Source organism: Balaenoptera acutorostrata, chromosome 17 (genome assembly GCF_949987535.1).
Source record: "Balaenoptera acutorostrata chromosome 17, mBalAcu1.1, whole genome shotgun sequence".
NCBI classification, from domain to species: domain Eukaryota; kingdom Metazoa; phylum Chordata; class Mammalia; order Artiodactyla; family Balaenopteridae; genus Balaenoptera; species Balaenoptera acutorostrata.
In genome coordinates, this window is record NC_080080.1 from 33,079,726 (window position 1) to 33,092,962 (window position 13,237).

The 13,237-nt window shown below is 34.4% G+C and overlaps 1 protein-coding gene across 15 annotated transcripts in view; it reads right to left on the reverse strand.

Annotated features, from left to right (window-relative positions):
• The window catches only part of RIMS2 (regulating synaptic membrane exocytosis 2), a 605,377-nt gene that overhangs the window by 50,114 nt on the left and 542,026 nt on the right, over window positions 1–13,237 (reverse strand). The gene's annotated exons all lie outside the window — the stretch shown is intronic.

The window sequence follows — 13,237 nt, forward strand, 5'->3', positions numbered from 1 at the left end:
ACCTTTACAGACAAGCAAAAGCTAAGAGAATTCAGCACCACCAAACCAGCGCTACAACAAATGCTAAAGGAACTTCTCTAAGTGGGAAACACAAGAGAAGAAGAGGACCTACAAAAACAAACCCAAAACAATTAAGAAAATGGTCATAGGAACATACATATCGATAATTACCTTAAACGTGAATGGATTAAATGCCCCAACCAAAAGACATAGACTGGCTGAATGGATACAAAAACAAGACCCATATATATGCTGTCTACAAGAGACCCACTTCAGACCTAGGGACACATACAGACTGAAAGTGAGGGGATGGAAAAAGATATTCCATGCAAATGGAAATCAAAAGAAAGCTGGAGTAGCTATACTCATATCAGATAAAATAGACTTTAAAATAAAGAATGTTACAAGAGACAAGGAAGGACACTACATAATGATCCAGGGATCAATCCAAGAAGAAGATATAACAATTATAAATATATATGCACCCAACATAGGAGCACCTCAATACATAAGGCAACTGCTAACAGCTATAAAAGAGGAAATCGACAGTAACACAATAATAGTGGGGGACTTTAACACCTCACTTACACCAATGGACAGATCATCCAAACTGAAAATAAATAAGGAAACAGAAGCTTTAAATGACACAATAGACCAGATAGATTTAATTGATATATATAGGACATTCCATCCAAAACCGGCAGATTACACGTTCTTCTCAAGTGCGCACGGAACATTCTCCAGGATAGATCACATCTTGGGTCACAAATCAAGCCTCAGTAAATTTAAGAAAATTGAAATCATATCAAGCATCTTTTCTGACCACAACGCTATGAGATTAGAAATGAATTACAGGGAAAAAAACGTAAAAAAGACAAACACATGGAGGCTAAACAATACGTTACTAAATAACCAAGAGATCACTGAAGAAATCAAACAGGAAATAAAAAAATACCTAGAGACAAATGACAATGAAAACACGACGACCCAAAACCTATGGGATGCAGCAAAAGCGGTTCTAAGAGGGAAGTTTATAGCTATACAAGCCTACCTAAAGAAACAAGAAAAATCTCAAGTAAACAATCTAACCTTACACCTAAAGAAACTAGAGAAAGAAGAACAAACAAAACCCAAAGTTAGCAGAAGGAAAGAAATCATAAAGATCAGAGCAGAAATAAATGAAATAGAAACAAAGAAAACAATAGCAAAGATCAATAAAACTAAAAGTTGGTTCTTTGAGAAGATAAACAAAATTGATAAGCCATTAGCCAGACTCATCAAGAAAAAGAGGGAGAGGACTCAAATCAATAAAATCAGAAATGAAAAAGGAGAAGTTACAACAGACACCGCAGAAATACAAAGCATCCTAAGAGACTACTACAAGCAACTTTATGCCAATAAAATGGACAACCTGGAAGAAATGGACAAATTCTTAGAAAGGTATAACCTTCCAAGACTGAATCAGGAAGAAACAGAAAATATGAACAGACCAATCACAAGTAATGAAATTGAAACTGTGATTAAAAGTCTTCCAACAAACAAAAGTCCAGGACCAGATGGCTTCACAGGTGAATTCTATCAAACATTTAGAGAAGAGCTAACACCCATCCTTCTCAAACTCTTCCAAAAAATTGCAGAGGAAGGAACTCTCCCAAACTCATTCTATGAGGCCACCATCACCCTGATACCAAAACCAGACAAAGACACTACAAAAAAAGAAAATTACAGACCAATATCACTGATGAATATAGATGCAAAAATCCTCAACAAAATACTAGCAAACAGAATCCAACAACACATTAAAAGGATCATACACCACGATCAAGTGGGATTTATCCCAGGGATGCAAGGATTCTTCAATATACGCAAATCAATCAATGTGATACACCATATTAACAAATTGAAGAAGAAAAACCATATGATCATCTCAATAGATGCAGAAAAAGCTTTTGACAAAATTCAACACCCATTTCTGATAAAAACTCTCCAGAAAGTGGGCATAGAGGGAACCTACCTCCACATAATAAAGGCCATATATGACAAACCCACAGCAAGCATCATTCTCAATGGTGAAAAACTGAAAGCATTTCCTCTAAGATCAGGAACGAGACAAGGATGTCCACTCTCACCACTATTATTCAACATAGTTCTGGAAGTCCTAGCCACGGCAATCAGAGAAGAAAAAGAAATTAAAGGAATACAAATTGGAAAAGAAGAAGTAAAACTGTCACTGTTTGCGGATGACATGATACTATACACAGAGAATCCTAAAACTGCCACCAGAAAACTGCTAGAGCTAATTAATGAATATGGTAAAGTTGCAGGTTACAAAATTAATGCACAGAAATCTCTTGCATTCCTATACACTAATGATGAAAAATCTGAAAGAGAAATTATGGAAACACTCCCATTTACCATTGCAACAAAAAGAATAAAATACCTAGGAATAAACCTACCTAGGGAGACAAAAGACCTGTATGCAGAAAACTATAAGACACTGATGAAAGAAATTAAAGATGATACCAACAGATGGAGAGATATACCATGTTCTTGGATTGGAAGAATCAACATGGTGAAAATGAGTATACTACCCAAAGCAATCTACAGATTCAATGCAATCCCTATCAAATTACCAATGGCATTTTTTACGGAGCTAGAACAAATCATCTTAAAATTTGTATGGAGACACAAAAGACCCCGAATAGCCAAAGCAGTCTTGAGGCAAAAAAATGGAGCTGGAGGAATCAGACTCCCTGACTTCAGACTATACTACAAAGCTACAGTAATCAAGACAATATGGTACTGGCACAAAAACAGAAATGTAGATCAATGGAATAAGATAGAAAGCCCAGAGATTATCCCACGCACCTATGGTCAACTAATCTATGACAAAGGAGGCAAAGATATACAATGGAGAAAAGACAGTCTCTTCAATAAGTGGTGCTGGGAAAACTGGACAGCTACATGTAAAAGAATGAAATTAGAATACTCCCTAACACCATACACAAAAATAAACTCAAAATGGATTAGAGACCTAAATATAAGACTGGACACTATAAAACTCTTAGAGGAAAACATAGGAAGAACACTCTTTGACATAAATCACAGCAAGATCTTTTTTGATCCACCTCCTAGAGTAATGGAAATAAAAACAAAAATAAACAAATGGGACCTAATGAAACTTCCAAGCTTTTGCACAGCAAAGGAAACCATAAACAAGACGAAAAGACAACCCTCAGAATGGGAGAAAATATTTGCAAATGAATCAACGGACAAAGGATTAATCTCCAAAATATATAAACAGCTCATTCAGCTCAATATCAAAGAAACAAACACCCCAATCCAAAAATGGGCAGAAGACCTAAATAGACATTTCTCCAAAGAAGACATACAGACGGCCACGAAGCACATGAAAAGATGCTCAACATCACTAATTATTAGAGAAATGCAAATCAAAACTACAATGAGGTATCACCTCACTCCTGTTAGAATGGGCATCATCAGAAAATCTACAAACAACAAATGCTGGAGACGGTGTGGAGAAAAGGGAACCCTCTTGCACTGTTGGTGGGAATGTAAATTGATACAGCCACTATGGAGAACAATATGGAGGTTCCTTAAAAAACTAAAAATAGAATTACCATATGACCCAGCAATCCCACTACTGGGCATATACCCAGAGAAAACCGTAATTCAAAAAGACACATGCACCCGAATGTTCATTGCAGCACTATTTACAATAGCCAGGTCATGGAAGCAACCTAAATGCCCATCAACAGACGAATGGATAAAGAAGTTGTGGTACATATATACAATGGAATATTACTCAGCCATAAAAAGGAATGAAATTGAGTCATTTGTTGAGACGTGGATGGATCTAGAGACTGTCATACAGAGTGAAGTAAGTCAGAAAGAGAATAACAAATATCGTATATTAATGCATGTATGTGGAACCTAGAAAAATGGTACAGATGAGCCAGTTTGCAGGGCAGAAGTTGAGACACAGATGTAGAGAATGGACATATGGACACCAAGGGGGGGAAACTGCGGTGAGGTGGGGATGGTGGTGTGCTGAATTGGGCGATTGGGATTGACATGTATACACTGATGTGTATAAAACTGATGCCTAATAAGAACCTGCAGTATAAAAAAACAAACAAAACAACTAATACTAAACTTTCATTGGGTTATTTGTATGGAAATATGTTAATATAAATGTTTCAGACATTACATGAAATTTCTAAAAATCTTATATTTGTATTTGTATGGAAATATGTATGGAAATATGTTAATATAAATGTTTCAGACATTACAGGAAACTTCTAAAAATCTTATATGTTCTGGTATAATGTTATAAGTAATAATCCTAGTTATTACTTTAAAATGTATATCTCAGAAATAACTAATTTTCTTGTCAACTGCATTATTATGAACTTTCATCAAATCTTTAACCGTGGTCATTTTTAAGTCTTTTGTCATTTACAGACAGTTCTGGGTGTACTCTGATGATTTTGCAAATATGTTCCTATAAAAGGGTTTCATCTTCAAGAAATTCATGGAAAAGACTCTGAGAAGTACAGGTTTCTGGTAACTGACTGTACTGCTGAACTGAATGAATAAGCATTTTCAGAACTCTAATGAAAAACTGATGAACTCATAAAAGTGCTAACAAAAGATCAAGATGAAAAAAAAAATTAATTACATGGGACTGAGTGAACTGATGAGGATGAGTATAATTTTTGTGACTTTCTGTCTGAATTAAAAAAAAAAAAATCCCACAAGGACTCAGAGGCAAAGAATATACAAATCAATTTTCACTGCAAAGTAAAGGAGCTGTTACAGTGGAGGATTACTGGACTGAATGTCAATATTATGACATAGTATGAGTGTGTTTCATGTTTGGTAATTGCAATCATTGTTGCTTTTGTTGTGGTCATCCATGTACAATGCTTGGTGTCAGTCTATTTATCTCTTGTAAAAATAAAATACAGTGTGTGTGTGTGTGTGTGGAAAAAAGAAAAAAAAAAAAAAAGAATAATGCCAACCAAAAAAAAAAAAAAAAAGAATTCGCATGTGAGGGGCTAAACGAGATTATGTGAACACGTGTGTGCACACTCACGTATGTGTTCGCGTGTGTATGGGAGAGGGCACACCGTGGCTTCAGTGCCATTAAAAAAGCACATGAAAAAAAAAAAAAAAAAAAAAAAGAGAGACTCCAAAAAAGCAGAATACTTTAGGTAACAAACTCTTTGTCTCTTCTGGTTTTTAGAAATGATCATTAAGAACTGACTAGATATTTTTGCTTGATTCTATGTATTACCAAATTTCCCTACTCTTTCCCATCCCAGAAAAGAAAGAGATGAAAACACACTCACAAACAGAAAAGAGAAAGATTAAATGTAACATTCCTCAAATGTTTGAGAAAGCATTAAAAGCATAGGCTTTTAAAATAGTTGCAACCCTCTACAACAACGCAAAACCTGACAGCAGTTAACTGCATCTTTCTTATTTTTGATGGTTTGAAATTATCGGTGAAATGGTACTGCTGTTAACTAGTTTCCCCAAAAGCCAGGGTGCTCTTGGGCTGCCAAAATAGATGCATATTCTCAAATCTACAGGAAAGGAGGTGACAGGCCATTTTGCATCAATGTAGTCACTGCACACTCAGAACCTTACTCACTTTTCAGTGCCAAACTTAAGGAGAAATACAGGCAAACTTGAATACATTTGGAGGAGTAGAATCAAAGCATTTGGAGACTTGGATAGTAAAGACAGAAAGGGTAAATACTAAAAAGGAAAATCAGGCAGGACATCAGAACTGTCTTTGAAAATATGGACAACTGTCATATAAGAGTTACACGAGTCCAACAAGTAGAACTAGACCAATGATTGGAAGTCATAGCAAGTTAGATACAAATCATAATCAAAGCTCTTGGAAAGATGAAGTAAGTATCCTTATCTTTAAGTAGTGAGTTCCCTGTCACTGGAGGTGGTTAGCATAGGACAATGACCCTGGAAGGTGATATGACAAGATTCAAGCAACAAATAGGTAGTTGGATTAGATGGTCCCTTCCAGTTCTGGCATTCTATGATCTCTGAAGCAAAGTGATGAATGAGTTTTTATTTGTCTTCAGAGATTCATATTAAAATTGGCTTGTTTCATAAGTTAATAATTAATAAAAATATACCACCTCAAATTATAATTTTTCAGCCATTATTCAGCATTAATTGCATATATATATTATATATATATATATATATATTTGAAATATATATACATTTGGAGCATATATTTCTTGCTTTCCATATTGACATTTAGCCAGGACTTTCCAGAGTTTATGCTAGATATCAAAGAATACTACTATTTCATTCTTTTGGACCTCTAGAGAAATAATAGGTTCAGTTCAACAGTAAGAGGGTATCAGAGGTAAAAGGAGCACCTAAGGGAGTGCACAGTTCTGTGCCATCCCCAGGTCTGGAAGACGGACCAATGACCTCGCAACAAAAGCCTAACGATTTGTCCTCCATCAGAGACCTAAGCATGTACGTTCTGGAATGTTTCTCTAATGCCAAGAGCTTTATAAGTCTTAAGGAGAGAGAAGATGTTCTTTTCCAGTTCCTTCTCATTTCTTCTTTTGGAAACACACTGGAGGCTTCCTTTTCTTTCTTTGATTTTCATAGAAACAGCTATACTGTAGGATAACTTATGGAAAATTCTGGCTATTTACTGGTCTTAAAATAACTATTAAGAAGCTGACTCACAATTTATTTTTTAAAACACAAAAATATAATTTAATTTACAAAGCAATTAAAGTTAAGGAAGATTGAGCAACTTGTAGGCATGGGCAAACCAATAGAGGAATACTTAGGAAAGGTCAATATTTGTAATTCTCAAGACTAGTCATGCTCACTAGCAGTGCTATACAACTGCTGTTTTTTTTTCTTTTAAGAATATAAAAGAATGTATAGTTTTTAAATATGATTGGTTTATTGTAGAAAACCTGTAAAATACTGAAAAGTCTAATGAAAAAAATAAACTTTATACTTTCACTACCTGAATGAAGGAAACTATATTTTGGTATATTTATTATTTGTAATTAAATTTAATGAAAACTGAATCATGCCCTATAATTTTGTGTCCTTTTCAAAAATTTACCCATTGTGAGCCTTTTCCCATGCAAACATTGCAAACGCTCATTTGGATACCACATTTCTCCACAATATTCACTAAAATGTTAATTATTTCACACCTCTCAGATGGGGCACACATTATATCTGACTTATCTGATAGATTTTGAGTGTTTCATGCATAGAAAATATATAAATTTTATTTACATTTGACTATCTAGGAGTTCTATAATGCCTCACACATAATGGACACTAGATATGTTTATTATTTACTCTTTGTGAATTGAATACAAGATTATCCTGAAATGAATACTGGGAATCTTGAGGAGTTTTTAGCTCAGGATAGCTCTAGGTAAAAAATTAGATAGATCAACTATATACTTAGATGATTTTATACATACACACAGACATATACCCTCTCTATTTAAACAACTCAAACTCCTACTTCTTTCATAAAACCTTACCTGACAAATGGTACCCAAGCTGAACTCCCCTTTCTGTAACTTTCATTACCAACCAGTAAGCACTGTCCTATTGAACAGATGTGTTAGGCTCCATCAATTCCCATCCTATAAACTATCATTTTTTGATGACTCTTAGATTTCCTATTCTGTCTATGCAGCCCAACCCAATCCCCCAACTGGGGTATCAGCTGCCTCCTAGCTTTTTCCATAGGAATGTCAAAACTCATCATTCCCAAGATGGAAATAGTATTTCTCTCCTTGCCTTCATTCACTTTTTGATAAATGCTTCCACCATCACTATGGACTAAATTGTGTCCCTCTTAGATTCATATGTTGAAGCACCAACCCTCCAATGTGAAGGTATTTAGAGACGGGGACTTTGGGAGGTAATTAGGTTTAGATGAGAGTGGGGCCCTCACGATGGAAATAGTGCCCTCATAAGAAGAGACACCAGAAAGCTTGCTTTCTCTCTCTCTCCCAGGCATTAGAGGACATAGTGAGAAGCTAGCTGTCTGCAAGGCAGGAAGTGAGCCCTCACTGGAGAACCAAATCAGCTGGCACCTTGATCTTGGACTTCTCAGCCTCCAGAACTGTGAGAAACAAAGTCCTCTTGTTTAAGCCACCCAGTCTATGGTATTTTGTTATAGCAGCCTGAGCAAACTACAATAGCTACTAAATCAATCATATATCTCAAGTATGGAAAACTTTCTAGATTCCCTTTCACATTCATTTATCACATCTAATGTCTGTAGTTTAGTCAACATTATTGTACCGATTTAGATTTCCTGGTTTTGATATTATACTATGTCTATTGAAGATATTACCACCAGGGGAAGCTGGCTGAAGGATACACGAGACACTATGCATTATTTTTGCAACTTCCATAATTATTTCACAATAAAAAAGTTATTAAAAACCCCTTTTGTATCATTTCAACCTCTAGTAATAAGAATTTCTGACAAAGAAGTGTGTGTGATGTTGGAAGATATTCACTGTTAAGAGAAGCATGTTGGATTCAAGCCTGATAAATTTTATCAAAATGAAGACTTAAAGGGTCTGGCTGGTCTTACCCTCTACAGAATATCATGATTTCTAAGTAGTAAATAATATACTTGAAATAGGATTATGTTTTACTTCCTTAATTATTCATAAAATCATTTAAAATAATTCAATAAAAATACAAGAATAAAAGAAAAACCTTCAGCCAAACAAAATGGATTTCATGCCTCCAAATAAAACTTTAAAAAGCACACAATGTTTCGCTTTTCATGTTGAAAGCAAGAGATTTAGTTTTCAAGTAGGTACATAGCTAAATAAAAATAAAGTTACATTCCTATGGTAGATCTAAACATAGTGATAGAACAAAAGACTCTTGCTTTGAAATGTTTCAGTTTCACCTACAGGTTTATTTTCTAAGGCTATTTTAACTCCGCATTGATATTCCACTAGCAGCAGGAAACTATCTGCCTGTCACATCACTATGTTCCTTGAGATTTATTCTTAAACACACTATAGGTTATCATCATTATATTGTTCACATTAGAATCACTGAATAGAAATTCTCACAGTGAAGAGGAACGACAAACCACAGAACCATGTGCCTACATTTTGAATTCTTTTGGAATTTACAAGAACATATATTTTCCACACTTAAATTTCTGCAGAGTGGGCCTCATGAAATCTATGGAGGAAAAGCAAGAGTCATATAACGACTTTTGCATGGATTATCTTTGCTCCAAAGGCAACCATTTGACTTCTTGTAAGAGAAAGCATATTAAAATCACATAACTTGAGACTTGAGACTAATTGTGGCTTTGTTCTACTTCTCAGTCTGTCAGTACTGTCTTCTCACCCTTTCTTTCTTTTTCTCAGACCTCCCTGTTGAAATAGGTTCTTCCCTCTATTTTCCTTTGAATCATATTCTTTCCCGCACTTTGGAAAAACCAGTTGATTGCTAGAGTCAAGCAAGGGGTATGGCCTTTTTTAGGCCAGAAGAGTTTTTTTTTTTTGGATCTTGAGTTGGTCCTTGAATAAGTAAAAGGACAAGGAGATGGAATATCAAATATTCTCTAATACAGATGCTGGAAACTATCTGGCTTTATGTGGAGAAGCTTTTTACACTGCAGCTCAGCAATCTATGAGCAGGTGAGGCCTAAAAGAACAAAAGGATGTAGCTGGTGGAAGGCATTAACACAGAAGGCCAGAGGCCTGACTATTAACATGAAGGGTCATTCTCAGCTCTTGGAGTTCTGAGAATGTAGTAACATTGGTAGTCAGCCCTATAGACAAAGAGAATTATTAATTCCCCAACTTTTTCTGCCTCCCCACTCTCTACCCTGGCAATGCTACAAGTCAGAGCCCTGAGAGTAAAGAGTGGTAGAAATATAACTAAGGAGATCTTTAGTGAGGGAGAAAACCATGAACTTATGTTTAACCTTTAGATGTTGATTACATTTGGAGTTTTAATGATGAATCTCTTTAATGTCTATTTATATCTCAGCTGAAGGCTCTCTTTAAATATAATTTTACTATTTGCATTAGTGCATTTGGTCAGGATTTGGGGCTACAGATAACACTGATCAGGCAAACCTAGAAAGAATGACTGGCCGTAGGCCTTTTGGAAACAACACCTATATATTATTTAGACATGTCGAATGACACTTCATTCTAATCAGAAAATAAAAGAACACTTAAAATGACAGCTTTGAAAGGTTACAGAGATCAGGGATACTTAAAAATTTATGTATAACCTGCTATCACCAGGAAGGAAAAACATAAAAGTTTAATAAATCATTTTTGTTTGCAGTGAAATATAATTAATTACTGGCTTAAGCAAGATTTTATGCTTTATTCTCAGGGGTTACTGAGTTGAAATTAAGTTACTGGGATAAAATGTAAATGTTAACTGTAGAAATTTAAACACATTTTCATTTATTCATATGCATAAAAATAAATAAACCTTCATTTATTCATATGCGTAAAAATAAATATTTAAGGCAATTATACTTCACACAAACCAGGGTTAACGCTGAAAATATTTTACAACTTACCAGTCAGAACAGATGCTAACTAGTACTATTGGTATACGCAAAACAGCAGAAGTGAAGCAAAAAACTATTCCATAGTCCATGAATTTTCTCTTTTTTTTCTTCTCTATTATAAACATTTGCTAGAATCTTACTTTCTTACCATGGTATATATGTACATATATCTAAACTAAAAGGTTTCCTAAACACAGTACTTTTCAAAGGAGGTAGATGAGTCTTAAATGACTTGTTCTTGATTACTTCCAAAATCAATCTTTGTTTTACTAAGAATTTCTAGGAAGTACATCACTTTATTTTATCTTAATTTTTTACTGAATATTTTAGGATTAACCAAAATAAAATAAAATAAAATAAAAAGTCATTCAATAGCAACTACAAGAACACTGAAAACTTCTTTGATCTATTTGGAAACACTTCCAAACCTAGATATTGAAGAGAAATCATAGAGATTTAGGACCATAGTCAGTGAGCGCTTTTATCTTGATACTATCAGAAAGAGTATTTATGACCAATCAAGAAAGACATACCTGTCACACTATCCAATAAAAATACTGGTTTAGATATAATAAGATAGGTAAAAGAGTTATAATAAATGGCGTTTTCTCTCTAGTAGTTTTTTAATCTAGCTGGGTGCCTAGTAACTCAAATTACATAAAAAATAAAACACATAAGGTTGAGTGTAGATGCTTTAAGAATAATAGTTTCTAAAGAAGATAAAATCTTTGTGTTTGAGAAGCATATACTCTAATTCAGTATGAGCAATCTAAGGAGAGTGTAGACATGATAACCTTGAGAAAATAAATACAGGGCATCAGAAATAGCGTCTGTCTAAATTTCATGTCATAGGATTGCTACCTTTTTTGTCTCTGGTGCATAGATGACCTGTTTTTAAAAAATCACGTTATATACCATTTTCTACATAATGAGGTAGAGTACAAGTTATGACATAGACAGCTCACAGTTTCTTTATTTCTCTTTTTCCTTTCTCCCTCCTTTCCTTCCTTCCTTCCTCCCTCCCTTCCCTCCTTCCTTCTTTCTTTCCTTCCTTCCTTCCTTCCTTCCTCCCTTCCTTCCTTTCCTTCCTTCCTTCCTTTCCTTCCTTCCTTCCTTCCTCCCTTCCTTCTTTCCTCCCTTCCTTCCTTCCTTCCTTCCTGCCTTCCTTCCTCCCTCCCTCGCTTCCTTCCCTCCTTCCGGGAACCTTTCCATGTTTTCATAATCTTTATAGATGAGCTCACTAAAAGCAAGATTCTTCAATGTTAACTGAAGAAACAAGTTTTCTCCTTGTAGATCCCCATAACGTAAGACTACTATTGAGTGTTATACGAAGTTTTACCAAAAGTATGTTGCTTTCATAGTTTTTAACTCTAGCCCAGACTTCAGAAGTTATCTATATCTGCAGAATTTAGACTACTTACTGCTTTCCCCAAAAGTCCTCTAATGATAAAAATATATATAATTAATGGGACTATCAAATATAGACTATAGATTTAATTCTATTACACATCATTAAACTTAGTTATGGTAAAAGCAGTGGCTCTCACCTCCAACAAAATCATATTCTTTTATATTCTGATGACTGTCCAGAATTTAATTTTTTAAAGGATTATCTGTAGCATTTCCTAAATTTCAGTTCTATATTTTTTGATAACTTAGCTTTTTCTCTTTGTAAAAAAGTCAAAGTTTATTTTCAAAATAATGTTCTTTTTTTTTCATGGTATTCTGGAACTTTTGCATTCTGGTGTGAATAATATTTTAGTATTCAGAATTGTCTAATTAATGTCTATCCTATTAACTTTAAAAATCTGTAAAATTTGTATTTATTTACATTTCTGGTTTTACAAAATGTATGAGTTTACTTAAAAAGGATAAGTGGAAAAAATAATGGTAAAATAAAGTAGAAAAAAAGAATGAAAAATAACAAAATGTAAATAAGTAGAAATATACTGCTACAAAGTCCCACTTAATTGTTATAGTTAAGCTTCAAATTTAACTTTGAACTTCTTGGTAGCCAAAGTAATAAGGAGTACAGAATTAAATATTTAGACAGAAAAAAAATCCAATTCTTCCATAGAAAACAATCTTTTTCCTAATTTAATTCTTTGGAAGACTAGTATGTGAAAGGGTTTATCTTGTTTAGCTGTACTCCATCAGAAAGAATAGAACACAGAGCAGCAATACAACTTTCAATATGGGGTGAAAGTTGTAGTTGCTTCTATATTTTCATGGATTCATTTTCAACACCTTTATTTATTTCATTTTTTCTGAGGCTTAAAGGAAGAATGTGCTTTTAGTTGCATCTCTGGAACAACGGCAACTGCAACATGACATACTATAAAAATCATCAGTATTAGTAAACAACTGACAAAATATGTTCACATACATTTTATAATTTGATTCTTATAGTAACCCATTGAAATGGATATTATTTCCATTGTACAGATGAGGAAGCCAAAGCTCAAGAATATGCACATCTACAAAGTGGAGGAGTCTGAACCTGCACTTTCCAAGACAGCAGGCACAAGCCACACATGGCAAATGAGCACTTGAAATGTGTCTGGTCTGAATTGAGATGTGCTATAAATATAAAATGCATACCAG